Below are 27,616 nucleotides of genomic sequence, written 5' to 3'. Positions count from 1 at the left end.
GCTAAGCCAGGAGGTGCATGCCTTTCCACCCCCCAACCTCCCCCTCATCACTCACTCACAGGAGTGGCCCTGAGCAGTGACTCACTGATGAAGGCATATCACAGCCCTCACACTGTTCCTTTGAATAGCTCAAATTCTGTGATACAATTTATGGGACCAGACTGAGATCTTTTCTGAAAGTACATTTTTGCCTAGCTTTTCCCTTACCCTACCCAAACTCCCTCATGCCCCTGTAGGTTTTCCTGAGAGCACTCTTAAAATAAAACATGTGTACAGAATCTCCTTCTGAGTCTCTACTTGAGGGGACCTGACCTAGGTCAGAGGGGAACTTGACACAGTGATATTGAGGGGCTAAAACAGGAGGTATGCAGTGGGTGCAGAGGATTAGGGAGGAGAAGCTCTACTGAGACCCAGCTCCTTCCTTCCTCCCCATCTCTTCTGTCTCCTTCCTTATTCCCCACCGCTCCTATTGCTGTGTGATGTTCTGGTTGGTTCTAGATGCCTGGGTTGCCTTTCTGGGGAGCTCATCTCCAGCAAGTGGCATAAGTGATCATCTTGGGGTCCCTGATTTCAGACCAGAGTTTTTCTCTGAAGCTGTGAAGTCTCCCTGTGAAGATGACCGTCTAATAAGGCTGCTGAGCAGCGATGATTAATGTATTAGGGCTGAGGAGCCCCTACCCTAGCAAGCAGTTTCTTTTGACAGACAGAGGAAGAACGAGGCAGATAAGGGAGAAAGTGTGGAATCACATTTTGGTGTATAATTTGGCAGCCCATAGATCATTTTAATTACTCTGAAATAATTATCTCTGGCACACAGCTGGGTTTGTCTTCATGTAGCTTGTGAGTCATTCTCCCACATTTGAATAAATCAAGCAAGTTGAAAGGAAGAGCTGGAGCCAAATGACATGTAAAAAAGATTCAGTGGTAAAGGTTCAGAAAATGGCAAACTTTGGACCTGAAAGAGAAGATTGACTTGGGACGTCATGTTTTTGTGTCTGAGAGAAACACCTCTGGGTATTGAAATCAGAAGCAGATGAGTCTTGAGGCTGTCTTAGGAGTGCTGTTAGAGCAGAGTGGGTAGCATGAGTGGGTGGTGGACAAGGACAACCAATGAAGAACCTATAGCATAGGGGTCAAGAACATGGGTTTGGGGTCAGACAGATTGGTATTTGAATCTATCATCTATTGCTTATCATTGTAGTTAATTTAGACAAAGTCATTTCATCTTTCAACATATAGGTTTTCTTATATTACAAAATTAGAAAACTTACCTTTGGTGCCATGTCACTTTCCTTCAATAAGTGTCTTCTGCCATGATTGCCGGATCATCCTGCTGCTGTAAAGGGTTTAAGGAGAAAATGGCACGTGGGCCACCTCTTAGCCATTGCCATGGCAGATATTACTAAGCAACCACAAATCTTCCATAATTGAGTCTGACTTTGACCTCAGAATCCTCAAATAGCACTTCTAGTAGCTATCCCTAGTCTATCCAAGCTGGCATGTTTATTGAAATACTGACTTCCTGTTGAAAATGGTCCTCTTTGATGTTTGATGCTCCCATCTATAAAATGAGGAGTTGGAAGAAGGTGATCACTTAAAAAATCTAACTTGTTCTAGGATTTTAAGATAAAGAGAAATGGATCCCTCAGATGTTGGTTATTTCATCTCCCAAGCCTTGTGGCTTTGATGCTCTATAGACAATCAATAACTCACTTTGGAAAGCAGGGGCTGAGGACGAGGCCAGGACACTAGGGCTCAGGAAGCAGTGGACACTCTCATCACAACCCACCCCCTGGCCCCATCTGGCCTTTTATTTACTATATCCCCAGTCTCATATGCCAGCCCCTAGATAGTCCCACATGGTCCCATTCTGAGAATTAGGTCAGAGATGAAGGTCCCTATCAGAGTTAGGAGCTACCTCAATTTCCAAGTCCTATTGTGTTTGGATCCTGTTTGGTGACTCTGTCACTGGCTCCGCTCTCTGGCCTTGAAATCTGAAAACTATAACTGGTCTGAACCTGATAGGCCATCAGTGAACCTTAAAGATCTTTCTAAGTTTTAAATTCTATAGCTTATATGCTTTCATGGAAGTAAAATTAGAAAATATTAATAAACCAAAGACAAAGTTCGGTGTTAAAATGTGGTTGTATATTACCTGCCCATACTTTTTCTTAGTTTATGTGTATATTTAAGGTAATATTCTGTGAACATATTTCCATGTCTATAAATAGGTTCTACCATTCTGTTTACAATGCCATTATTCTGATTTGATTTGTTTCTTTTCTTGTACTTTCCTTCTGTTCAATTAAAGTTTTTTTGAACATTTATCTGCACTGGGTTTTTAGAGTCTCTGTGCTCCCTTGGAGCCAAGATCCAGGTAGTGGCAGACAGACATGAAAGGATGAATTACATCTCGATAAGCTATAGTAGAGATCTTTATAAAATTTTACAGGAATACAGTTTGCTGAGGTGAGCCCAATAGGAAAAGAAGTCTTTTTAGTGGAGAAAGTTAGCAACCAGTATCTGTAAGGATGCATGTGCCTGTGAACAAACCTGGCTTGCTGAGGGTGGGGCATGTAGGAGGGCATGGGGCAGGAAAGCAAAGTAAGGATTCTACATGTTTTATTTATGGACTAGGTCCTCTCTTTTGTAGTAAGTCATCAACTTATGTTTGATGAGTGAATCAATATTCCTAGTCTTGATATTGTCCCCATCTCTTTCTGAGCCTTGACCTCAACATTCAAATGGGTAATTTCATGGACCCCACAGGGTCTGGTGACTTAGACTACCTGTGTGAAAGATTCTATGTCCCTCTTACAGCCCATTGGTTCTTCTCATTAACATTCATATGAGCTGGATTTCCAGTTATTAGCTTCTGCTTCTCTTTGCCTATGAGCTTCTGTGATGGTTTGAGTACACTTGGCTTAGGGTGTCAGAGAATTACTGCCCCCGGAGAACAGCCATCAGGCAGTGATTTACTGGAGTCTATAAATATGCAGTTCCTTCATGCCTCAGGGGGATAACTTTGAGGTAGCTTGGCTCCTGGCGGTAATAATAAGCTCCAGTTACATCCAGTAGCATATTGCCTTTTGTTGACTGTTTTTGTTTCCCTTTCTCATTCTCCATCCCCTACTGGTGTGTTATAGGATTCTGTCCCAAATAAACTACTTGCATTTAAATCCTATCTCAAGGTCTGCTGCTTATGAAGTGACGGGACCATGCGACTCTATGGGGGTAAGCCAAAGACAGCGGACTGTCTTTTCTTTTCTAGAATTCTGTCTTAAAGCAATCAGAACCAAGTTCACAAACTTGAAGTGTTTCCTACCAGACAGACTACTTTATTTCTTGACTAAGAGCTCAGGATGAGCTAAGTTAATGAGCCTCCCCAGATGGGGTGTTGCAGAAATATTCCTGTTTCCATGCATCATAAGGTAAATTGATGTCATTAAAAGGCATTTGCTTGGATCCAGAGCAATAGTGAAGACTCTGTTGGCTTCTTACTGCATCTGCCAGGCTTTACTTTAAAAACAAACAAACAAACAATTCTAGAAGTAAAAATATTAGCTTATAACTATATCTAGTCTGGTTGGCCAAGAGGAGTATTTGATTTCCATAAAGGATGTAAATTCTAGGGGAAGAAAATGGTTCAGTTAGCTAAAGAAACAAAAGAAAAGGAAAATAGAAATTTACGTGTGAGACATTAAACATTTAAAATGTACTTTGTTTTCTTGTATTTTGTTACTGCAACAGTTGGAATTTTAATATCAAGGACCTGAGTGAGGACAGGTTAAAAACTGAAGAGTGTTTGGACCAGGAAGAACATGACCAAAATTTGTAAAAATCAGTGTGACAGTGTGTTCACATGAATAATCTCATTCAGTCCTCTCTAGCACACTGAGATAAATTGCATTTTTCCTACTGGCAAATGGAAAATGGAATTCAGTGAGCCTTTATTGAAGCTGGGAATTAAAGCCTAGTCTGTGTCACACTAATGCCCATGTTATGTCTACCTCATCTCAACAATTCCCCTGATACCTTAATAATGAGTTTTTAGATGTACATGCCTCACTGTTTGTATGTGGCACCTTTGGTGTAGAAAAGATAACAAAATGGATGAACCAGTGTGACATACTCCCATTTATTTAATGTAGTTGTATTATGAGTATGTGGGGTTTTGTGGACTAAAGCAAAAATTTCAGTTTTCTTCCTAGTATAAAGAGGAAGGACTATTGAACTCTTTTGGAGGGGGAGATGGTCTGATCTGATTTATGTTTTTTAAAAAAGGGTTAATAAGCTCTGTTAAGAGCTGGATTGTGAGTATTTTAGGCTTTGCAGCCCATCCCGTCTCTGTTAAAACTACTCATTTCTGCTGCTGTACCATGAAGCAACCATAGATAATACTTAAATGTCTGTGTTCTAATAAAACTTTACGTATAAAACTAGGTGGCCAACTCAGGTTTTTAAAAAGTTGCTTTGACTGCTGGGTGGAGATTGTAGAGGGAAAAGGAAAAGGATGGAAGCCTGAAACCAATAAGGAAGGTATTGTAGTAATTCTGGTAAAAAAAAAAAAATGGTAACTTGTGTCACAGTGGTAATATGTGAGCTAAGGAGAGAAGGATTAATTTGGGATATATATTTTGGAGGACAGTGCTGAGGGCTGGCTTAAGGATTAGAAGTAAGAGTTGAAAAAAAAGGGATGATTGTTACTTTTGGAGCTCAGACGATTAGGTGATGGGTGCCATTCCCTGAGACAGTAAAGTTTGAAAGAGGAACAGGTGCTTTACCTCCAAAGTCAAATCCAGTTGGGGCTCTGGTCATACTTGTTGTGTCTAAAATGGAAAACCCCAAATTTCATGTGAATGACTTTGGACATGGCCTTATGGAAATATATTTGGATTGATTTCATAGGATCTTCAGATACGAGAGCACATTCCATTATGCTTTGATTCAGACATGTTTAGGCAGGTGTACCACTCCCTCTCCTGCTCAATGGGAGCCACTGGAGTGAAAAGAGCCCAATAATTTAGTGTTGGGTACCCCCTCTCCTGCTCAATGGGAGCCACTGGAGTGAAAAGAGCCCAATAATTTAGTGTTGGGTACCCCACAGCAGGTAGCACACTGCTATGTTTAAAACAGATGCTCAGAAAAAAATGAACTGGTATGTACGTTTTTATGCCTTATTAGAGATCATTGGCTCTGATACATATACAGTAGGTTTGGGGCTTAGGTTATCTTTGACTTTCTTTGTTCAATACATTCAAGATCAGTGTAATTACAGCACTTCAAAGTATATTAGAAGTAAATGATTTCCTTTATTTCTTTTCCCTTGCGTGCATGTACTTACCTGCTCACCTGCATGCAGTGAGCTGACCAAAAAGAAAAAAAAAAAAGCCTCAGGTGGTATGCAAAAATCCTTTAGGAAAAAACTTGTATCTAGACCTACATACGTATATAGCTCAGATATTTCCTCACATTTCAGGAAAGAAAAAAAAAACCTGGGTGCAAAGTACATAATTTGTTTCATAATTCCTGGAATTAAAAGACACAGGTGCTTACAATCAGATCAAGGGATGATTGTTCAGTATTATAGTAAAGTTCTGTGACTTGATAGTGAAATTCCCTTTAATAGCAAGTACTATCCGTCCAGCTCATGATGCTGCTGAGATCTTTGAGTAGACTGTTACAAGTTAAAATATGACAGATATCCTATCATACACTGTTGCTGCACAACACTCCATATTCCATAGGAATCAAGGAATGAATGCTCTGGTTTGTTCCTTGATTCAGAAGGAGAAGTATCTACAAGGATTTTCTAAGAGCACTTTCGCAGGTTTCTCTCCAGTAGCTGGCTCTTTCTTCCACTATCCTAAAAACCGACAAAACTGAAGGGACAGAAGGCAAATTTTCTAGAGCAGCTTAGGTCAGAAACCTGTCCCCAGTTTTACTCTTTGTTCCTGCAAATGGTCCAGAACCGATCCCTTAGCACCCCCCATGCTGCACACTGGGAACTCTGAATTTCCTAGATTTTACATACCAGAGAGTAGGGGAGACATGTAGACTTCCCCTTCAACACTTAATTCCCTGGGTTACACTTTATTTTTTATTTATTTTTTTAAAAGCATTTATTTATTTATTTATTAGAGAGAGAGAGAGAGAGAGAGAGAGAGAGATATCAAAAGTAGGCAGAGAGGCAGGTAGAGAGAGAAGGGGAAGCAGGCTCCCTGCTGAGCAGAGAGGCCGATGCGGGGCTCGATTCCAGGACCCTGAGATCATGACCTGAGCCGAAGGCAGAGGCTTAACACACTGAGCCACCCAGGCGTTCCCCCTCTCTCCCACCGGGTTACACTTTAACATATACCTTATAGTTCCTGCTTTCAAGAGTATAAATGAGCCTAGAGTCTAGAAGTATGTTTATTTCCAGATCTCTGCTAATACGATTAACTAGAAACAAACAAAAATGCATAGATTTTTTTTTTTTTAATTTGACAGACAGATCACGAGTAGGCAGAGAGGCAGGCAGAGAGAGAGAGGAGGAGGAGGCAGGCTCCCTGCTGAGCAGAGAGCCCGATGCGGGACTCGATCCCAGGACCCTGCGATCATGACCCTAGCCAAAGGCAGAGGCTTTAACCACTGAGCCACCCAGGCGCCTGAATGCATAGATTTTCTGCAGCAAAGTACAATAAAGTGGAGACTGGGGAAGGAAAGGGGTGAAAGCTGAGTTATAAACCTTCATGCAATTAACATGAGTCTGCTATGTCACGAATAGCATGTGTCTTCTACCACCAATAATGACATTTGGTGAGTTGCATATTGATAATCGTCAGATATTTAAGAAACTGGCACTCTGAAAAATGCTCTTTAGCAGTTGTCATCAATAAAGGAGCAAACTTTTTAGAACTTCTTAAAAAAAAAAATGAGGGGCACCTGGGTGGCTCAGTCAGTTAAGCATCTGACTCCTGGTTTCAGCTCAGGTCCTGATCTCACAGTCCTGACATCAAGCCTTGTGTTGGGTTTAGGGTGGAGTCTGTTTGAGATTGATTCTCCCTCCCTCTCTGCCACCCATTACCACCCCCGGTTTCCTCTCTCTCTCTCTCTCTCTCTCAAATAAATGCATAAATAAAACCTTAAAAATAAAAGGATGAGAGTTTTATTTGAGCTTAAGTATAGAGAGCTGCCCTGGGTACACAATCTTTGCAAAGAAGAGGGTTCTCCAGAGAAGGAATGTTTTATACAGGGTTGTATGTGCTTTTTGTGACATCGGGAATTACACATCATCATGACAAAGGACATTTCGGAATGTAACAGACTTCATCTTATGCTTCTAGTATGTGCAAGATTGCAAACGTTGGAGGTATGAGAATGGAACTTGGAGATTTTTCCTCTTATTTTTAATTTGAAATATTTCTTTTAGGTTATTTGCTAATGAAGCAGATGGACCCCGTGTGCTCAGGGCAGAAACAGAGCCCATGCTTTGAAGTTGGCTGAAGTCACTCTGACCTTGGTAAAAGTATAGCTTCCCTGCAAGCCCGGGAGCAGGGCCCACAAACATTAAAGTTGAAAATTGCCGATTTTTGCAATGACTCTGAAAGCGGCTCAACCAGCCATATTGTCAGCTCTTGGCTTATATGAGCACATTGGAAAATTCATGAATTTCATGACTCTTAAAATTAATAAACTGTATTATTTCTTTAAACTTGAATTGATTTTTAGCATATTTTGGGCCTGCTTACTCTATGCATTACATGATCAGATTTCTTCTTATTTTGTTCTCAAACTGAAGACTTCCCTGGGATTGAACTGCTAACCTTTTTTTGGTCTTGGTCCATAAATAGAAGTCCAGAACTAGCCAGGCCATTTGTTTGTTAGTATAAAGACATTATTTCTGAAGCACCTGGGTGACTCAGTCAGTTGAGTGTCTGACTCTTGGTTTCAGCTCTGGTCATGATGCTGTGGTTGTGGGATCAAGCCCCACATGGGGCTCTGCTTTCAGTGTGGAGTCTGCTTCAGATTTTTTCTCCTACTCCCTCAGCCCCTCACCTCTCATGTGCTTTCTTTCTTTCCAAAATAAATAAAATCTTTAAAAACAAGTAAAAAACCGATTATTAACAGTTGTATTGTAAGAACACTTAACATGACCACTAATCCTCTTAACACATTTTGTAGTGTGTCATAGTGTTGGTGGCTGTAGGTACGATATGTGCAGCAGCCATCTAGAGCTTACTCGTCTTGCTTACTGGCAGTGTTTTTAATCCCTGTTGATTAAGGGTTTTGACTTGGTTGAGCCAAACTCTTTCCATGTGACTTTTTTTAGGCACTTGCTGAGGATCTGTTGGTGGGACAGTCACCATTAGAGTCTCACCTCTGCAAAGATGTGCAGTGAGTCCTCCACACTCTAACCTGAACCATGAATCTGCCTATTCATATGTGTTTGTTTGTATTTATTTTGAACAAATACTATATTCACATGATTTTTAAAAGATTATGAAGTGTCAAACAGCAACATGTCCCCCTCTGTCTCTTTTTCTTTACCCCCAAATGAAGGTAGTACATTTTTTGATGTCCTTGTAGAAATTTTTAAAAAAATATTTACTTATTTATTGAGAGAGAGAGAGAGAGAGAAGAGAGGGCACAAGTGGTGGGGAAGGAGAAACAGGCTGCCCATCAAGCAGGGATCCCGATGTGCAGGGAGCCTGATGGGGGGCTCAATCCCAGGATCCTGGGATCAGGACCTGAGCTGAAGGCAGACTCTTAACCAATTGAGCCACCCAGCTCCCCCTTGCAGAGAAGTTTTTATGTAGATAAAAGCAGATTAAAAAATACTCCCCTTCTCTCACACAGTTGGTAACATTACTGTTTTAACATTGTTTTTATTTTTTCCACTCAAAACATCCTGTATTTTTTGTTATAGTCAACTTGTATGGATGGGCAGTATGTTTTTTGCACAGTTCTGAGAAATGTCATTCAAAGTGTAGTCCCCATAGATTAGTATATTTATGCTGATAATATGTACTATGCACATCATATATATTATATATAATCAGATAATACTTAAAATTGTATATCAATATATATTATGGTGTTATACACTATATATTAGTATATTATATATATAAGATATATAATATACACAATATACATAATATATTATCTAATACAATTATATATATTTTAAAGCCTACATATTATATATATGTTATATATAATAAAACATATGACAAATTTCCAACATTTGTTGTCAAGTATCTTGAGAATGGGCTGTCTTTTTGCTATTTGCAATAACACGAAATAGAGATTAGTAGTGGCCTTGTTCTTTGTATTAAAGAAAATGTGAGCAAGACTGGAATTGATAAACTGTATTCTCGGACTGCCATCTGTTATCATTTCCACTAGGGCTTCAAGCAATAAGCACAGCACTGTGTTGCTGTTCTTGCCCTACACATGCAAGGGAAATTCTGGTTTATTGTCCTTAAGATACTTTTAAAGTCTAAATATATTTTCTACTTCTCTTTAGTGACATATCTGTGGACCAAGGTCATTTTATGTTAATCTCTTATTATCGTCCATAATAGTCCCCTTGGTCAGAGCTGTGGGGACTGTGCTATGTGCTGGGTCCTGTGTTTAAGACTGGATGACTAGTTGACCATAGAGTTGGGCGTCCATATCTGGGTTTTCTGTTCTGTTCCATTGATCTGTGTGTCTTCTTTCAAGCCAGTACCTTAACGTTTTAATGATCACAGCTTTGTAATAGAGCTTGAAGTCTTGAATTGTGATGCCACCAACTTTGGTTTTCTTTTTCAGCATTCTTCTGGCTATTCAGGGTCTTTTCTGGTTCCAAAAAATTTAAATATTATTTGTTCCAGCTCTGTGAAGAATGTTGATGATATTTTGATAGGCATTGCATTGAATGTGTAGATTGTTCTGGGTGCTATAGACATTTTAACAATATTTGTTCTTCCAGTCCGTGAGCATGGAATATTTTTCCATCTCTTTGTCTCTTCCTTAATTTCTTTCATAAGTGTTCTATAGTTGTCTGAGTACAAATCCTTTGCCTCTTTGGTTAGGTTTATTTCTCAGCATCTTGTGGTTTTGGGTACAACTATGAATGGGATTGATTCCTTAATTTCTTTTTTTTTTCTGTCTCATTGTTATGTGTAGAAATGCAACTGATTTATGTGCATTGATTTTTATATCCTTCCATGTTGATGAGATGTAGCAGTTTTGTGGTGGAGTCTTTGGGTTTTCCACAATACAAATGTTGTGATACCAAGGGATACCTGCACCCAATGTTTATAGCAGCAGTATCCACAATAGCCAAACTTTGGCAAGAGCCCAGATGTCCATCAACAGATGAATGGATAAAGAAGATGTGGTATATGTACACAATGGAATATTACTCAGCCATCAAAAGATGAACTCTTACCTTTTGCAATACTGTGGATAGAACTAGAGGGTATTATTCTAAGCAGAATAGGTTGAAGAAAGAAAATTAGCATGGTTTCACTCATATGTGGAATTTAAGAAACAAAACAAAGGATCATAGGGTAAGAGAGGGAAAAATAAAATAAGATGAAATCGGAGAGGGAGACAAACTATAAAGAGACTCTTAACTATAGGAAACAAACAGGGTTGCTGGAGGGGAGATGAGGGGATAGAGTAACTGGGTGATGGGCATTAAGGAGGGCAGGTGCTGTAATGAACACTGAGTGTTACATGCAATTGATGAATCATTAAACTCTACCTCTGAAACTAATAATATACTATAACACTATATATTAATTAAATGAATTTAAATAAAATTAAAAGGACTGAGTGAGTTCTGTATGTGCTTGCCATCTAGGAATTCATCAACAGTGTTGATCAGTGCTGCAGTATACATAAGCATGGAGCACATAGGGGAGCCAGAGCAGCATCCCAGAAAGTCTGCCATTTGAATGGCAAGGTCTTTAAGTTGTTTCCTTTTCTTTCTTTTCTTTCTTTCTTTCTTTTTTTTTTTTTGGCTTTCTTTAAATTCAAGTTAGTTAACATATAGTGTATTATTAGTCTCAGATCATTGGATTTTGCTGTCAAAGTGTAAGAGAGAAAAGCCAAGTAGCCGAATTAGGGCAATGACAGTGGGCCAAGAAATAGGAGACCAGTTCAAAAGACAATTCTGAGGAAGAAGAATCATAAGTCTCAATGATATTGGCAGTACATATACATTAAAAAGAAGTTAACCTCTGGAGTGGGTCCCTAAGGGGCACTTGATTTTTTTGAAGTTCTTTTGCCTTACCATATTGAGCACACAATTTTTAATTCTATTGTCAAAGTTTATTTTTATTTTTATTTATTTTTTAATAAAGATTTTATTTATTTTGTGAAAGAGTAAGTGAGTGAGCACATAAACAGGGGGAGCAACAGGCAGAGGAAGAAGCAGGTTCCCCACTGAGCAAGGAGCCCAATGTGGGACTTGATTCCAGGACCTCAGGATCATGACCTGAACCAAAGGCAGATACTTAACCGACTGAGCCACCGAGGCATCCCAAGAAGTTATTTTTAAGTGGTTTGTGCCATTTTGTCATTTTTTTCTTTACAGATTATGTTTGAGGGCTCACACTCATGGTGTCTCAGAATATTTTAAATATACTATCCAAAGTCCTGGATACCAAAGCAATCCCAATAAAAACGCCACCTAATTCTTTTAAGGAGTTGGCCAAGTTGCTAGTAAAGCTCCCATGAAAAAAAATAACATGCACTTATGGGAAGGAAAACACTGAAAAGAACAACTATGCAGGGGGAGTAAGCACCAGGAGAGATGGAAACATTCTCTGTGTTCTCGATAATTAAGACAGTGTGTTACTAGCACATGAATGGATAAACAGACGAATGTAATAGAACAGAAACTCCAGAATTAGACCCAAATACATATGGAAACTTAGGATATGACAAAGATGGCATCTTAAATCAGGAACATAAAGATAGATCTTTTGGCAAATGGTGCTGGAACAACTGGGTAGCTCTTTAGAAAACAGACACAGTCCCATCTCACACCATATACAAGAATAAATTACAAATAGTTGAGGAACCTAAATGTCAAATATGAAACCATGCAAGTACTAGAAGAAAATGTAGGTGAATTCCTTTTTAATCATAGTGTAGGAAAGGACTTTTTAAGAATGGAAATATATTTAATGTATAACATTGTGTAAATTTAAGGTGTACAAAATGTTAATTTGATGCATTTATATATTAGGATTGTTATTATAGCAAAAACTAGCAACTCTATCCAGTTGCATGATTATCATTTCTTTTTAGTGTCTGGAATAATTAAGAGTTGGTTTCTTTGCAGATTTGATAATGATACAATATTGTTTATATCACTTTATTCTGCATTAGATCTCTACGACTATTTACTACTCATTGTGAGTTTGTATCCTTAAAAACCATCTGTAGGAGGACACCAAAATGGAACACACCACTAGCATATGCATCTATCTGTATTACAAATGAATTATGTGAATAGGATGGAAATAAAAAGAACTAACACAAATCAGTTTGAAAACAATATCTTGACTGGATACTGTGAAGATAAGGACAAAAATAATGTCACGTAAATGCTGCCATCTAGTTAGTAAATGTGTTTCTTAACGGGGGATTGGTTGGCAGTTCTGAAACTACTTTATGTGCATATTGAAATTGGAATATGAAGTATTATTATGAACTCCTGATTTTGATTATATTTACAGATGGATGGAGAAATGTAGATGTGTGTGAATGTGTTGGTTAGTTCCCATACATGAACTGCCTAGTTCTGCCTTTGGGAAGGCCTAGATGCAGTATCACCCCAGTAACAATGGACACAACAGGTGCCCAGACCTTGGCTTCTAAGTATCATTCTTTACAAAAAAGAGCAAGGGCTCCTTGGAGAGCGTTTATTCTAGGGTTGAGGTAGAGAAAAATACAAGACAAGCTTGTAACATTATGTGGCGTCAAAGAGTAAGGAAATGCTCAGAGGAACATGGGGCTTTTTAGAAGCACACAGGAGAAGCTGAAGGAGCTGTCGCTGGCTGAAACTGGAAGAGTTTGAGTAGAAAACTATGATAATACTGAATCATAATCCATAGAATCAATATTTATGAGTATATACTTTTATGAATAATTGATGAAAGGTATAAATGGAGGAGAAAGAATAGCTTTTCCTTTATGGCAAAATTTTAATTATATAGATGAAAAAGAAATAGAAAATCAGCATGACACAAACATCACAAGAGATAACACCTACTGTTGGATGCTAAAATCAGTGAGGGGACATTTGAGTGTGGGACTTCTATAAAGCATCTTCCTCAAGGTGATTAGCAACTACAGAGGGAAGTATAAAAACTTTATAGAGGAGAGAACAGCAAGACATCAATTTAACAAAGTGATTAAACATCCATTAAAAGATACCAGCATCTTAAGTCTCTTGATATGATGCAGAGAAGGACAGTAATGTTATGTGGTATGTGGAATGTATAAGCTCAGTATGATCATGAGAAAACATCAGTGAAACCCAATCTGAGGGATTTTCAGAGAAACAATTGATCATAACTCTTTGGAAGCACCAAAATCACAAAAGACAAAGAAAGATTCAGAAACTGTTACCAATTATGGGAGCCTAAGGAGAAGTAGAAACTAAATAGAATGTGGGATTCTTGTGCAGATAAAGGACAATATTGGAAAAAATGATGGAAGTTCTGTTTTATAGTAGTGTACAAATACCGTATGTCTGAATTATACTACATATAATTGTACAACTGTAAGTTCTTAGAAGTTGGATGGGGAATAGGTGGAGATGGCACCGTATTTCACAACTTATCTGAAGTCTAAAATTAAAATACAAAGTTAAAAAGCTAGTGGTACAAATTGAACTTCAAAGTTCCATTTATTTCTTTTGTTAATCAACTACACTAGAAGCACCATATTGCCAAAAGTCAAAAACTCATTGGAACCTTGGGGAAATTGCACACATTAGTCCTTTCTGAAATAAATCTACAGATAAATTATAAGGTAACATCCATTTTGCTATGTATTTCAGTAGAGTCTCTAGGCATCCAGAAATTCAGGAAATTAGTAGGATTGTACCAGTAGCAGAAGCAAAAATTTATTGTAGAGAGGGTAATTCAATCATCTAGTTCTTTGGCTATTATGGGGTGTCAACGTGAAGAGTGTTTCTCCTTGTAATTCAAAGAATTATTGAGTAAGGCACTTAAGGTGGAGATGGGGCACAGTGAAAGGAGATGAGGACAACTGAATGGATTAGCTTTCTTGTTAAGTTAGTAAAGCTCACCCAAAGAGCAAACAAGTTGTGTAAGCGTTTTTCTTCTCTTTGAGAACAGCTATGGGTTGACCATGTAGAAGGACAATTAAGGAGACATACTCAACTGTTTCCTGGGAGAGCAAGAATACCCAGCATTGTATGATTGCATATCTTTAGTTTTGAATACCAGGTCCCCTGGTAATTGAACCTGTGACCTTGGACAAGTCACTTAGCCTTTTAGAATATTAATTTGTGCCATATTACATAAAGGAGTTGAACTAGTTTTTCTTTTTTTTATATAGTTGACATAAAATTATGTAAGTTTAAGGAATGTAACATGTTGATTTGATAGATTTATATATTCCAATATGATTATCACCATGTCATATCACATAAATACCTTTTTGGGGCAATGGGGAGAAAAACTCTATTCTTGTAGCTACTTTGAAATATATAATATAGCATTGTTGACTATGGTTGTTATGCTGTGTATTAGATCTCCAGTACTTATTTACCTATTTATTGCAAATTTTTACCTTTATTTTATGTTACTTTTATTTTTATATATTTATTTTTATTTTTTTAATGATTTTATTTATTTGGGAGAGAGGGAGCACAAGCAGGGGGAGCAGCAGGCAGAGGGAGAGAGAGAAGCAGGCTCCCTGCTGAGCAAGGAGCCCAATGTGGGACCCTATCCCGGGACCCTGGGATCATAGCCTGAGCCTAAGGCAGACGCTTAACTGACTGATCCACCCAGGCACCCCACAGGTTTGTACCTCTAACCCACATCTCCGTAATTCTCTCAGCCTCTAGTAACCACTATTCCACTCTGTTTTTATGAGTTTGGCTGTTTTAGATTCCAGGTATAAGTGATAACCTGCAGCATTTGTATTTTTCTGTCTGACTTATCTCACTTAAGAGATAGCCCTCAAGTTCCTTCCATGTTGTCACAAATACCAGGGTTTCCTTTCTTCTCATGCCTGAGTAGGGGAATTGAATTGATTGAAGATGTTCTTTCAACTCAAATAGTCCATATTTTTACTATCCAATTTTTACTATCCTAATTTTTTATCCCTACTGGTAGTATAAACAGGTTATGACTTGAGATATGGGGATGAAGGAGATTCAGGAACATAAAGTGGGATTATTTGACCATTTGTAAATCCGCATGGGTAGCAAAACTGTGCCTGTTTAATTCATCTTAATTTATCAAGTATTTATTGTGTACTTACTGTATTCTAAGTCCTGTTATAGGCACGGGGTTTGGGATAAAGATTAAAACTGTATGGATCATGCAGCATAATGTGTAATTTTAGCCCAAGTTAACTCATATTCCATAAATCCAGTGATGCTTCTATGCCTGGTACCATACAGAAGATTGTGGGGGCTGTAACAGATGATTATAATACAGCTTGGTCCTCTCAGCATTTACCCTTGACACAATAGAGTGTTTACAAACCAGCACAAGCAGGTATCCTCTATAAGAAAAGTTTATGTGATACAGAAGAAGGGTCTCCTAGGGCTGATTTGTAGATCAGTGGGCAGCTTTAAAAGATACAGATCTGCAAATTACATTCTGATTCACTAGTTTTAAAATGGGTCCTCCTGAGCACCTAAATTTTAAAAATGTTCTTCAGGTAATTTGAAGGCATAGCACATAAATATGTCCCAAAGAAGTACAGGTCTTCGAAGACTTTTATGCACTAGGGAAGTCAGACTTGGTTTACTATGCTGAAATTTGCATTGGTCTTTGATAGATTGGTAAAATTCAAATTTAATGGGTGAGGAAAGGGAGAAGGTGTTCATAGGTGATAGAAACACCATGCACAGAGGTTTATGAGGCTGTGGGAAAGGGATGCTTTAAATATGAGTGATGAGACTGAGAGAAGAAGAAAGTACATGCATGGAGCAGTGGGGACAAGGTTGAGAGGAGGCTGATGATTCATTCCGAAAATACTTTTCAAATATATGTGCCAGTCACTGTGTGATGCTTGGGGTCAGAGTATAGAGGCCATAAAGCAGAATCCTACGCCCTTTCCAGCCCTTTGTAATTATTGTTGTCTTGCATGCTTACTTTTTAAAGATTTATTTATTTACTTTAAAGAGAGAGAGCATGAGCATGAGTGGGAGAAGGGGCAGAGGGAAAAATACCCAAGCAGACTTCTGCTGAGGGCAGAGCCTGATTCAGGGCTTGATCCTATGATCTGAGGATCAGGACCTGAGCAGAAACCAAGAGTCAGGTGTTCAACCTACTGAGCGACCCAGGTGCCCCTGAATGCTTACTTTTTAGCAAAACATCTAGGATACTAGCCTGTAGTTTCCTTTTCTTGTAATGTCCATATACAGTGTCAGGGTAATGCTGGCCTTGTAGAATTAGTTTGGGAGTATTCCCTCCTCTTCAGATTTTTAGAAGAGTTTGAAATAGATCAGCATCAACTCTTCCTTAAATGTTTGGTAGAATTTATCAGTGAAACAATCTGAATCTGAGCTTTTCTTTTTGGGCAGTTTTTGATTACTGATTAAATCTCCTTACTTGGGGCTCCTGGGTGGCTCAGTGGGTTAAGCCTCTGCCTTTGGTTCAGGTCATGATCCCGGGGTCCTGGGATCGAGCCCCACACTGGGCTCTCTGCCCAGCAGGGAGCCTGCTTCCCCGTCTCTCTCTGCCTGCTGCTCTGCCTACTTGTGATCTCTGTCTGTCAAATAAATAAAATCTTTGAAAAAAAAAATCTCCTTACTCATTATTGGTCTCTCCACATTTTATTTTATTTTTCATGATTCACTCTTGGTATCTTGTATATGTCTATGAATTTATCTGTCTTCTAAATTAATTGTTGGCATATAATTTTTCTAAGTAGTCTCTTATATCTTTGCTATTTGAATGGTATCATTCATTGTATTATCTGCTCTTTGACTTGTGATTCTGAGTCCTACTCTTTTTTTTTTTTTTTTCCTAATCAAGCTAAAAGTTTGTCAGTTTTGCTTATCTTTTCAAAATACCAGCCGGGTTCATTGAATTTCTATGTTCTTCCGGTTTCTATTTTATTTATTTCTGCTCTGATCTTTGTTGTTTTCTTTGTTCTGTTAAGTTTGGGCTTAGTTCATTCTTTTTCTAATTCCTTCAGGTGTACATAGGTTTTTTGAGATCTTTGTTTTTTTTGATCTAAGCATTTATTGCTATAAATATCCATCTAAGAACTACTTTGACCACATCCCATAAATTTTGGGATGCTGTGTTTCCATTTTCATTTTCTTCAAGATTTTTATTTTTCTTATTATTGGTCTCTCTACATATTTCCATTCATTTTTACCTGTTGGCCTTGCTTTGTACTGTTTAGAAACTGCTCTTCATATGTACTTAACTATTTCTCCATTTAAATAGGATTTAAAGCGATGCTTCAAAGATAACCTGTGCAGTAAAGGTGGTTTGTACCATATCTAATTCTTGCTCTATATCTTTAGGCAGTAACATAATGGAATTTTATGTTGGATGTGAAAAAATGTGACTGTTTTACAAGGCAACTTTCATTGCCAAAAATATGTTAAGTTCAACATCCCTAAAAGGGTACTAAAATATTATAGCCATTGAAAAGTGGGATTTCATGTAATTAAAGAAGACACATGGACATTACTCAGGGGAGAGTGAAAGTATAGTGAAAGTAGTATGCACTTTAGAGTTAAGAAGAGCTGGGTATCAACATCTCTTTTCCACGTCCTAGCTACATGAGCACTGGCAAGGTTCTTATACTCTCTGAGCTTCTGTAAATGGGGAGAAGGAGGGAAAGAGGATTAATTAATTGATTAAAAATTTCTCAAGAGTCCCCTCTATAGCAGCTATTATTTTAGACATATTTAGTCTGCCACATGGAATTAAGAGTCTAGCATGGAGACAAATGAAAAATAAATTTTACACAATTATAATTGTGATAGGTGCTATCGAGGAAAACAATAACATGGATTGAGAGCAAAACTAACAGAGTGGTCATGTGTGGCAAGAACTCAAATATGTGTGTGAATGAAAGGCAATAAAGCCTCTTTTGGGGTTAGATTTTGGAAAAAATGTTTAAACAGCATAGTGGCTTGAGTATCAGATTTTAAGGTGCTACTATTAACAGTGCTGTGCTGATGCCTTTTAAAAATGGTGCAGAGTGGGGGCGCCTGGGTGACTCAGTGGGTTAAAGCCTCTGCCTTTGGCTCAGGTCATGATCCTGGGGTCCTGGGATCGAGCCCTGCATCAGGCTTTCTGCTCAGCGGGGACCTGCTTCCTCCTCTCGCTATCTGCCTGCCTCTCTGCCTACTTGTGATCTCTGTCTGTCAAATAAACAAATAAAATCTTAAAAAAAATAAAAATGGTGCAGAGTGAATGCTGAGTAATGGTTTGGATGTGAGATACACTGTGGGGGGAAAAAATCCTGGTAACAAACTCATTTTTCAGTTGTTGCTGTGACTAGTCTGTTCCTTTCTTCTCTGCTGTCAATGATGGTGATTCATGGGACACATTATGATTCCTGATTAAGGCATTCCTATTAAGTTCTCCGATGAATTAAAGCCAGCACTAAAGAATATGTTTAAGTGGGAGCTAGGGAAATCCTCCCTAGATAGCTTAAGCCACAACAGGGACTCTATTAGAAAATACACAGATCCTGAATCATGAGGTGGTGCTGGAAACAGGTATGGCAAAGGTGTTCGTCATCAAAGGAACATCTTTGTCTCCTCTATCTATACTGTCTTCCATCTCTGCTTTCTTCTTTTCTCGTAGCGGAGAACCTTTCTCTGTAGGTTACAGGAGGTTCCAGCCAACTGCAGTCACTAATTAGCTCATGTCTCCCAGGAGGAATAGTTTCATCAGTCCTGCTTTCATCAGGTATTCACCCAACTGCTATCCGTTCTGGTGAAGAGGTTGGGATCACGTAATACCACTCAGCTCCCACCACCTGGAGAGTAACTTCTGGACTTCATTCATCTGTATAGTGGGAATAAGAGCAGTACACACTTCATCAGGAATGTTGTGAAGATTAGATGAAATAATCCATAGTGCCTGTCATATAATAAGTAGCGGTAAATGTCAGGCATGAGCACTGTTTCTCTTGCTGCCATTTGATGTATTATTTTAAGCTTTTAAGAGATGTTTCTGCTCACAATCATTGGAACCATCTCAGGAAGTTTAGAATAAAAGGCTTATTCTGTAACCAACTCTTGAGCAAATTTAGGACTGTGAGCCTGAATGTGTCCTCATTAGTACAGTATCAGTCTTAGAAACATGGCTCACATAATTAAATTTGTTATACTCTTTTCTTTATCATTTTGTTGAAGCGAGCCAGATGGGAAGAAGTCAAATAACAAAGCTTATCATTACCAAGTGTAAAAAAAAATATTCAAGCTAGCTGCTTAGATGTTTCTCAACTTCTAATGAATAAAATAGGCATTAATAGTAATATAATTGTTGGTACACATTGAAGTTTGCAGTTATTAAAGCAGTAATAAAAAGAAACTTATCATAGCCATTACATGATTTTCCCATTTTGATAGGCATTTGCTTCTCCAGATAATTAAGGCATGCCCATTAAATTCTCAGATGAATAAAGTTAATGTAAATGAACATTTCTAAGTCAATACCCGGTGGCCAATTTTTTTTTCCTTTTTCCTATTTTCTCACATTTTTGGCTGACTGGAGAAACCTCTTGAGTTGGACAGTCTACTAAGGTAAAAAGTTTTGGCCTATCTGTGGTGTTTTCACATTCAGTAAAGATAGATAAAATTATCTTTTGGCAGTTAGGTGAAAGTGGTTTTCACTCTTCTTAGTAATAAGATGATTGGGACTAGGGTCCTTCAGCAGGCATGTGTGAAGCCAGGTTTGCTGTCATTTGAGCCCTTGCACTGGTTGTCTTTCTGCCTGGTGCACACCTGTCCAACATCCATATCTGCCTGGCTCATGCCTCCCCCACCTTCGTGGCTTTGCTCAACGATTACGTTCTCAGTGGCAACTGCTCTGGCTAGCCTGTTACAAATTGCCTTTTGCCAACCCAGCATTCCTCAATCTCCTTATCTTGCTGGATTTTTTTTTTTTTTTCCAAAGAGCTTATTACATACTAACATGTTGGGTAGTTTATTTATTTATAATGTTTATTTTAGGTCTTAATGTTGCTTTTATCTGTTTTCCCTGATAGATCTTCAGAATCTCAAACCAAGCCAGGCACAGAGTACACCTTCCATAAATATCTAATGCATGACATATATAATTCATATACAAATATCATACGCATACATATATATATATAAGTTAGTAGGGCTAAAATATTTCAATGTATGTTTTCATAGTACTATTTTTTTTAAGCTTTCTTCCTTCATATATCCATTTATCTATTAATATAGAAAATTTTTCCCTGGAGCTTTGTTTTCTTGGATGGGATGGAGGAGAAGGAAAGGAAGGAGGACATGATTCCTGTCTTGACTGAGTTTATGATACAGTTGTGGCAAGAGACGACTAAATATTTTCTGTAAAACGGGATCAGAACTATTATAGGAGACTTGGATGCTGTGGGCAAAGATAACAGAGGGTAACAGGAGCTTAGGGTTCTTTACAGGGGAGACCTGAATGCTGGGGGAGAGTCCCAGCAAAGGAGCTTGTGAAGGGTTTGGATGTGTGACAGGCAGAGAAATAGTACGTACGCAGGCTTAGAGGTAGGAGAGATGGAGAAGCTTAGAAGCAAAGGAAGTTTAATACTATCAACTGGAGAGTCAGAATGAGGAGAAAGAGAATGAGAGGCCACGTCTTCAAACACCTTGTAAGCTGAAACTTGTCCTGAGCCATTTGTGGATTTTAAGCACCAGGGAGTGAGGCAACACAGTTTCCATGCAGGGTGATGGCACCGAATGTACGTCGCACCCTCCATCTGTGAATGCCACAGATCTTACCTTAAGATCAACTTTGGTGTCGGGACGCCTGGGTGGCTCAGTTGGTTGGACGACTGCCTTCGGCTCAGGTCATGATCCTGGAGTCCTGGGATCGAGTCCCACATCGGGCTCCCAGCTCCATGGGGAGTCTGCTTCTCCCTCTGACCTTCTCCTCACTCATGCTCTCTCTCACTGTCTCTCTCTCAAATAAATAAATAAAAAAATCTTTAAAAAAAAAAAAAGATCAACTTTGGTGTCAAATTTGGCCTATAAAAGCTGTCACTTGGAAACCATTTAGTATACATTTGCTGTCTTTGCTTGCCCGGATTCCATTTCTTCCTTCGCTGGTCATAGAAGCCAGTTTCCTTTGGGGGGCTCTTCATTCCTGCTTGTTAGTCCTTGTTTTGGTGGGGCTCCACTCCTGATGCCCAAGGCAGACCTTGCGAGCCTGACCTATCACAGCCCTATATCCCCATGTTCTCACTAACTGGTCCAGGTGTGGGCACATGACCCAGTCCCAGATCCTTCTCTAGCCTTAGTCATTAGTTCAAGATGGCCAAATTAGTTTAATTAAAGTGAGTTCAGAAGTTACTGGGAGAAAAAGCTGTTTTGTATACTGAATTTGAACCTTGGAAGCTGCAGTAGCCTGGAGCTGCTGGCAGACATCTTGGCACTGCCTGAGGAGCTGCTTGAGAGTTGAGCCAAGGTGGAGAAGAACAGTGGGGCAAGATAGGGATACTGGGTCTTGATGACATTACCCAAGGCCTCGATCAAGTTTCATATAAAGCCAGAAAAAACCCAGCAATTTCAGAAATGTGTTATTTTTGGTTTCATTTTCATTTTTGCTTATGCAGTTTGAGAGATTTTTCCATCTTTGCAGAGGTAAGCATCCTGACTAATAGTGACTGCAAAAGATTTTCCTGCTGGAGACTCCGGTACTGCAATTTCCTTAAATGGGGTGCTGACATTGCTTGTTGACCATTATCAACACTGGAAGTGAGCTGTTTCCATACAGTGACTTGAACCCCCTCTTGTTCTATGCAATTAATCATGGCTAATGGGAAGAAATACGTTCTTCGTCTCATCCATTTTTCAAACACTGTCCAAATTGTTTGAATTTTCACCTGCTCTGTACTTACTTTCTCAGATGATTGAGAAAATTCCAGATAACATAAATAATTCCTTGCTTTTTTTGGAACAGAAAGGATAGCATTGTGTTGAATTCTGAAGGTCCTGCCCCAAGCCCCAACTCAAGATAGAATATTAAAATCTCTGTTAGATGCATGCATTGTTTTACAGAAAAATTCCCAGCATCTCAAAGCTCCAACACAGACTGCAGTTGACTCTAACCAAACCAGTATCTTTCCAGCCATATTGGAGTCAATTTATAAAGAAGTCTATTTGTTGGATATTGATTATATTCATGTCAGTTTTTCAAAAGAAGTTTGTTGCAGGCAATTGTGAGTTTCATTCTTTCTGAAAATGAATACATTTGATTTCATTGCTCATTACTTTTAGTATGAAAATGCAGCTGTTATTTATACACATAGTTGTTCACTTCAGAGTAATCTCTGAAATTATGTGCTTAGCCATTCATTCGTTCTTGCATCCATGCATTTATTCACTCATTCAGCAAATGCTTGTTGATCATCCGGTTATTGCTCTTGGTATTAGAGATATGGGGAACATTGATTATGCTCCTTCTTCTTAAGCAGCGCATGTGGGTTGAATTTTAGTGCTTGTTTTAAAACTAGCAATAGAAGTCTAAGGACAGTTTTATTTTATTTTAATGTGATTACATTGTACAGTGAGTCCTCATGACAGACATTGGATAACAGTAGTGGTTCTCAGGCTTGAAATTCCAGGATCCACACTTAGATAAAACTGAGGAATGAGAGCCAAAAATCTGAATTTCCAAGGAGCTTCCTAGGGGTTCTATTCTAGATGGTCAGCTACTCACACTTTAAGAATCATATTTTTGGAGGATTATAGCTCTATTGGAAATCAGAACTTAAGAGCGAAATGTACAAAGACATTAGACCAGAGGAGAGATAAGGGCCAAACCTCTAGTTAGAACCCAAGGCCATGGATAATATGACCTAAGCTTTCGAGTCTAGTTCATTTCTTACTGCGTCCCCAGACAGTTCTTTGGTTTAAGTAAGTTAGCTGCTAAGGACCTTCCCGTAGTGTGGTTTTTAAACTCGCTCTCCCTTCTCTCCCTGGCCATGGAATGCCCGTTGTCCGCATCTTTTCCCCTGAGTATCTGAATTTTGCATGTCACCGAAAACCCATCTAGCAAAGTGTTCTTCAAACTTTCATTGGCGCACATACCATCCAGGAGTATTATTAAAATAGAAATTTTGGCGGGTGCCTGGTGGCTCAGTCGGCTGAGCATCTGACTCGTGGTTTCAGCTTGGGTCATGACCTCAGGGTTGTGAGATCAAGCTGGATGTTTGGGTCCATGCTCAGTGGGGAGTGTTCTTGAGGTTTTCTCCCTCTGGCCCCCGCCCTGCTCACACGCTGTCTCCCTAGAATAAATAAATCTTTAAAATATATATATTTAAATATATATACTTATATATTATATATAATATATGTGTTTTATATATATATATATACACACACACATATGTGTGTATATATATATATATATATATATATATATATATATATATATAAATAAATTTTGACTCAGTACTGGAGCAGGTCTTGAATTCTGCATTTCTGACAAGATCCCAGGTGATGCTGATGCTGCTGGTCCACAGACCACACTTGGAGTAGCAAGGTTCTAGCCTATAGAAAAGATCTTTCTTCTCAGAATCCTTCCTGCTCTGGTATATGTCCAGTCCTCTATTTCCTCATACTGGCACTTTTCCATATGTATACCTTTCTAAGGGTACAAATACTTACTATTTGCCTACTAAATGCTAGGCATTTCACATGTATTATCTTCATTCCCTCAAGAACCCTGATTAGATGGTACTATTGCTCCCACTTTATAGATTACAAAATAGACTGAGAGATTAAGAGCTAGTTTAGCCCAAATCACACCATCTCCTAAAGGTTGTTGAGGGTATGATCTATGTTTCATACATCTTCAACTCCATTTCAATACACAGCACAGGGTTGACATGTTACAGGAGTTGAATAGACTCTCAGTATCAGTGAATGAATCCTTCAAATCATAATCTTGAGTATTTGTGATGAGTCAGAAAATATTCACAATATAATAGTGAAAAAATCAGGATCTAAAATTATCAGACCATCTTAATTGTGTCAAAAGTATACTTGTACATATAGGACAAAAGTGTTTGAAAGAAAGTAATCAAACACTGTACATACTGGTTATTTGGGGAAGGAAAGTTGGTAGTGTGGGGTGTCTGCTTTTATGGGGGGCTGTTTTTCATATGATTTGGGTACGCAGTGAATAGGTATTAGATGACCAGGAAAACCAGTAGACATAATCAGGTATAATGAATCTATTGCTAGGATGAGGACCAGACTTGTCCAAGATGGAACACTGGGAGCCACGTCAGTGATGTATGTCTGGCCCATTCCATGGTGGTGAAACTGACACACAGGTGGGGACAACCTTTAGACACAAGCACAGTGTTTGTTTTAAAGGGAATTCTACTTTTCTTAAGACTTAGGAATGACATTTATTACATTTGAAACTTATTTTCACTGAGGTATAATATATGCCACAGAAAAATTAACATAGCCTAAGTGCGCTGTTGCATGGATTTCTACAAATCAGACACATCCATGTGGGCAGCATCCAGATGAAGAGGCAGAAGACTGCAAGCATGCTCAGATCCCACTTGTGCACCTTCCTCACCCCCCCACCTCACCTCACATGCCCTACGGCTGCCAGGATTACTGTCATTCTGACTTCTGACAGCATGGCTTAGCTTTGCCTGTTTGTACCATATAAACCTGGATTCACATGTTAAGTACTATTTGGTGCCTGATTTCTTTTATGCCATGTTAATGTTTGTGAGATTTCAGAACATGACATGTTTTTGTAGATCTTTCATTTTCATTGCCATATGGTATTCCCTTATTCTTGACCAGCATTTGGTGGGATTTCCAGATTTTGGTTATTATGTATAATGCTGTTATAAATATTCTAGTACAGATTTGGAACAATGTTTTGCAATGTTCTGACAATTAAAATGGGTTCTTTTGATGGATTTTGGTGAAGAGTGGTATCCTGAGACTTTAAGGGTACCTGAGGAATTATGGAGAAGATTCCAGAGATTTTGAGGCAAGACTCTGGAATCTGTATTTTAACCAGGTGTTCTGTGGATCATATTTTTGAGAAACTACCTTTTTGGAAAGAAAGGATATGGGACCGAGAGAAGCCATTGTATTTATCTTGTTTTTCCACTTACTAACATGGTTTTGGGGAAAACTATACAACCTTGGTAAATTTGTTTCCCCACTGTAGTAGTGTATCCCCATGTTGACTGTCTAGTTCCCATGAAGGCAAATAGATGAAAATGCTCCGTAAAACATTCTGTAAGTAAGATACTCTTGCTTTATCCCCAAACCTATGCAGGTAGAAAGAAAAAGTATGTAGTTAGTAATAATACCATATGTTGAGGTGACATATCTTGAAGTTTTTTTTTTTTTTAATGAAATCATACTATTGCTGTAAAAATTGTGAGTGCACAGAGAACTCCTTCCTACAGGGACATGATATCTTTGATCTCAGGGTATTAAGCCTTTTGGAAAAGACACCATGTTCATGGATAGGTTCACAATACAGTGAGTGAGATGGCCAGTTTCAGCTTGGTCAAAGAAATAAGGAAGAAAGCCCCAAAGTAGACTGAATTAATGTGTCTTTTTTTCATATTCCTCTAACTCTACAAAAAGGCAGGATTTACACATGATAGGAGTTGATAAATTCATATTGATCAGTTGATAAACAAGGAACCCTCCCAGATTCTGAATTCCCTGCCTTCTCTCTACCCTTTCTGTGCTTTAGCCTCATTGAACTGCTTTCAGAGTCCTAAATGTTCCATGTTCATTTCAGCTTCAGCACTTTTGCACCTAACCTTTACCCGGAACATTCTTCTCTTCTGTTCTCTGCCTAGCAAATACTTTATTACCTACTTAATAGAAGTTCTGAATAGGGGGAGGGCATTTCCCTGCCCTTGAAGTGGGGTCTCTGGCTCTCATGTTAGTCTGTAGCACCCTGAATGTATTCATTAGAGCACCCGTTACACTGCTGATTTTTTGTAGCTGACTTACCATGGAACTATAAGCTCCATGAGAGAAAAAACAATGCTTACCTCATTGACTACAATAATCTCAACAGCCCAGAGCCCAGCATGTAACAGAAGCTCAGTAATTATTTTTTGCACCACTGCCCCCCTCCTTTTAAAGCCAAGAAAGAACAGACCCTTGGAATCTATTGATGAGAATACCCAAGAGCAATAGTACTTCACAACTACTCCTGCTTCCATCCAAGCATCCCATGCCTGAGAGCATAGGATTTCCATTCCTATTTGCTTTTGATACTTCACATTTCTATATTTCTTCCCTCCCTTCCTCCCTCCCTCCATTCCTCTCTCCCTCCTTTCTTCCCTTTCTCCCCTTTCCTCCCTCCCTCCCTTCTTCCCTCCTTCCCTTCCCTCCCCTCCCCTCCCTCCCATTCTTTCTTCCTTCCTTCCCTCCTTCCTTATCAGAGGAGGCCCATGTGCCTGTTTATTGCAAATATCTGGGCAGGCCTCAGAGAGCTGCTGGAAAGGTATCCTTGCAAGTAAATCTTAACTTTCATCGTAATTTCAGAACTCCTTCCAAAAGAAAGGGATCAGAACTAGCATTCTGCTTAAGGCAGAGTGACTCACATCAGGTCGTGAACTCACTGACTCACCCATGCATATACACAGTGTTGTGTTTTGAACTCAAAATGGCCATTGAGAGTGCAGCCAGAAGGAAAATAATGTTTTGAGGGATTATTACTATTTGGCTCTATGAACCAAAGCCAGCCAGCCTTTTTTTTTTTTTTTTTTTTTCCTGTCCCTTACTATTTACACCCAACCTTTAACCTTTTAGACTGAGCGGCAGGGATGGGAGCTGTTAGAGGTGGAGCTTTGGGTTGCTTATGAATCATCCACCCACGTTCCTGTCACTATGTAGACGCCTACCCACCTATGGAGTTACACATCCAGGCTGCTGAGTTGGGAAGGGGCCTTATGTCTATTTCAGAGTTTCTTAAGTCCTCAAATCTGTGCAAAGCACAGTGATGAAAAGGGTGGCTAGGCAAGGAAGAGAAAGGGCAGAAGTGCTCTGAGATTCAAAGCAGGGAGGCACCTGGGTGGCTCAGTCGTTAAGGATCTACCTTTGGCTCTGGTCACAACCCCAGGGACCTGGGATTGAGCCCTGCATTGGGCTCCCTGCTCAGCAGGAAGCCTGCTTCTCCCTCGCCCCCTGCTTGTGTTCCCT

At 39.0% G+C, this 27,616-nt stretch overlaps 1 long non-coding RNA gene across 1 annotated transcript in view; it reads left to right on the top strand.

The window, feature by feature from the left end:
• The window catches only part of LOC125109292 (uncharacterized), an 86,174-nt gene that overhangs the window by 37,651 nt on the left and 20,907 nt on the right, over nt 1-27,616 (top strand). The gene's annotated exons all lie outside the window — the stretch shown is intronic.

Source organism: Lutra lutra, chromosome 1 (genome assembly GCF_902655055.1).
Source record: "Lutra lutra chromosome 1, mLutLut1.2, whole genome shotgun sequence".
Lineage (NCBI taxonomy): Eukaryota > Metazoa > Chordata > Mammalia > Carnivora > Mustelidae > Lutra > Lutra lutra.
Note: the sequence above shows the minus strand (reverse complement) of the source record. Positions and strands in the feature narration are given on the sequence as shown.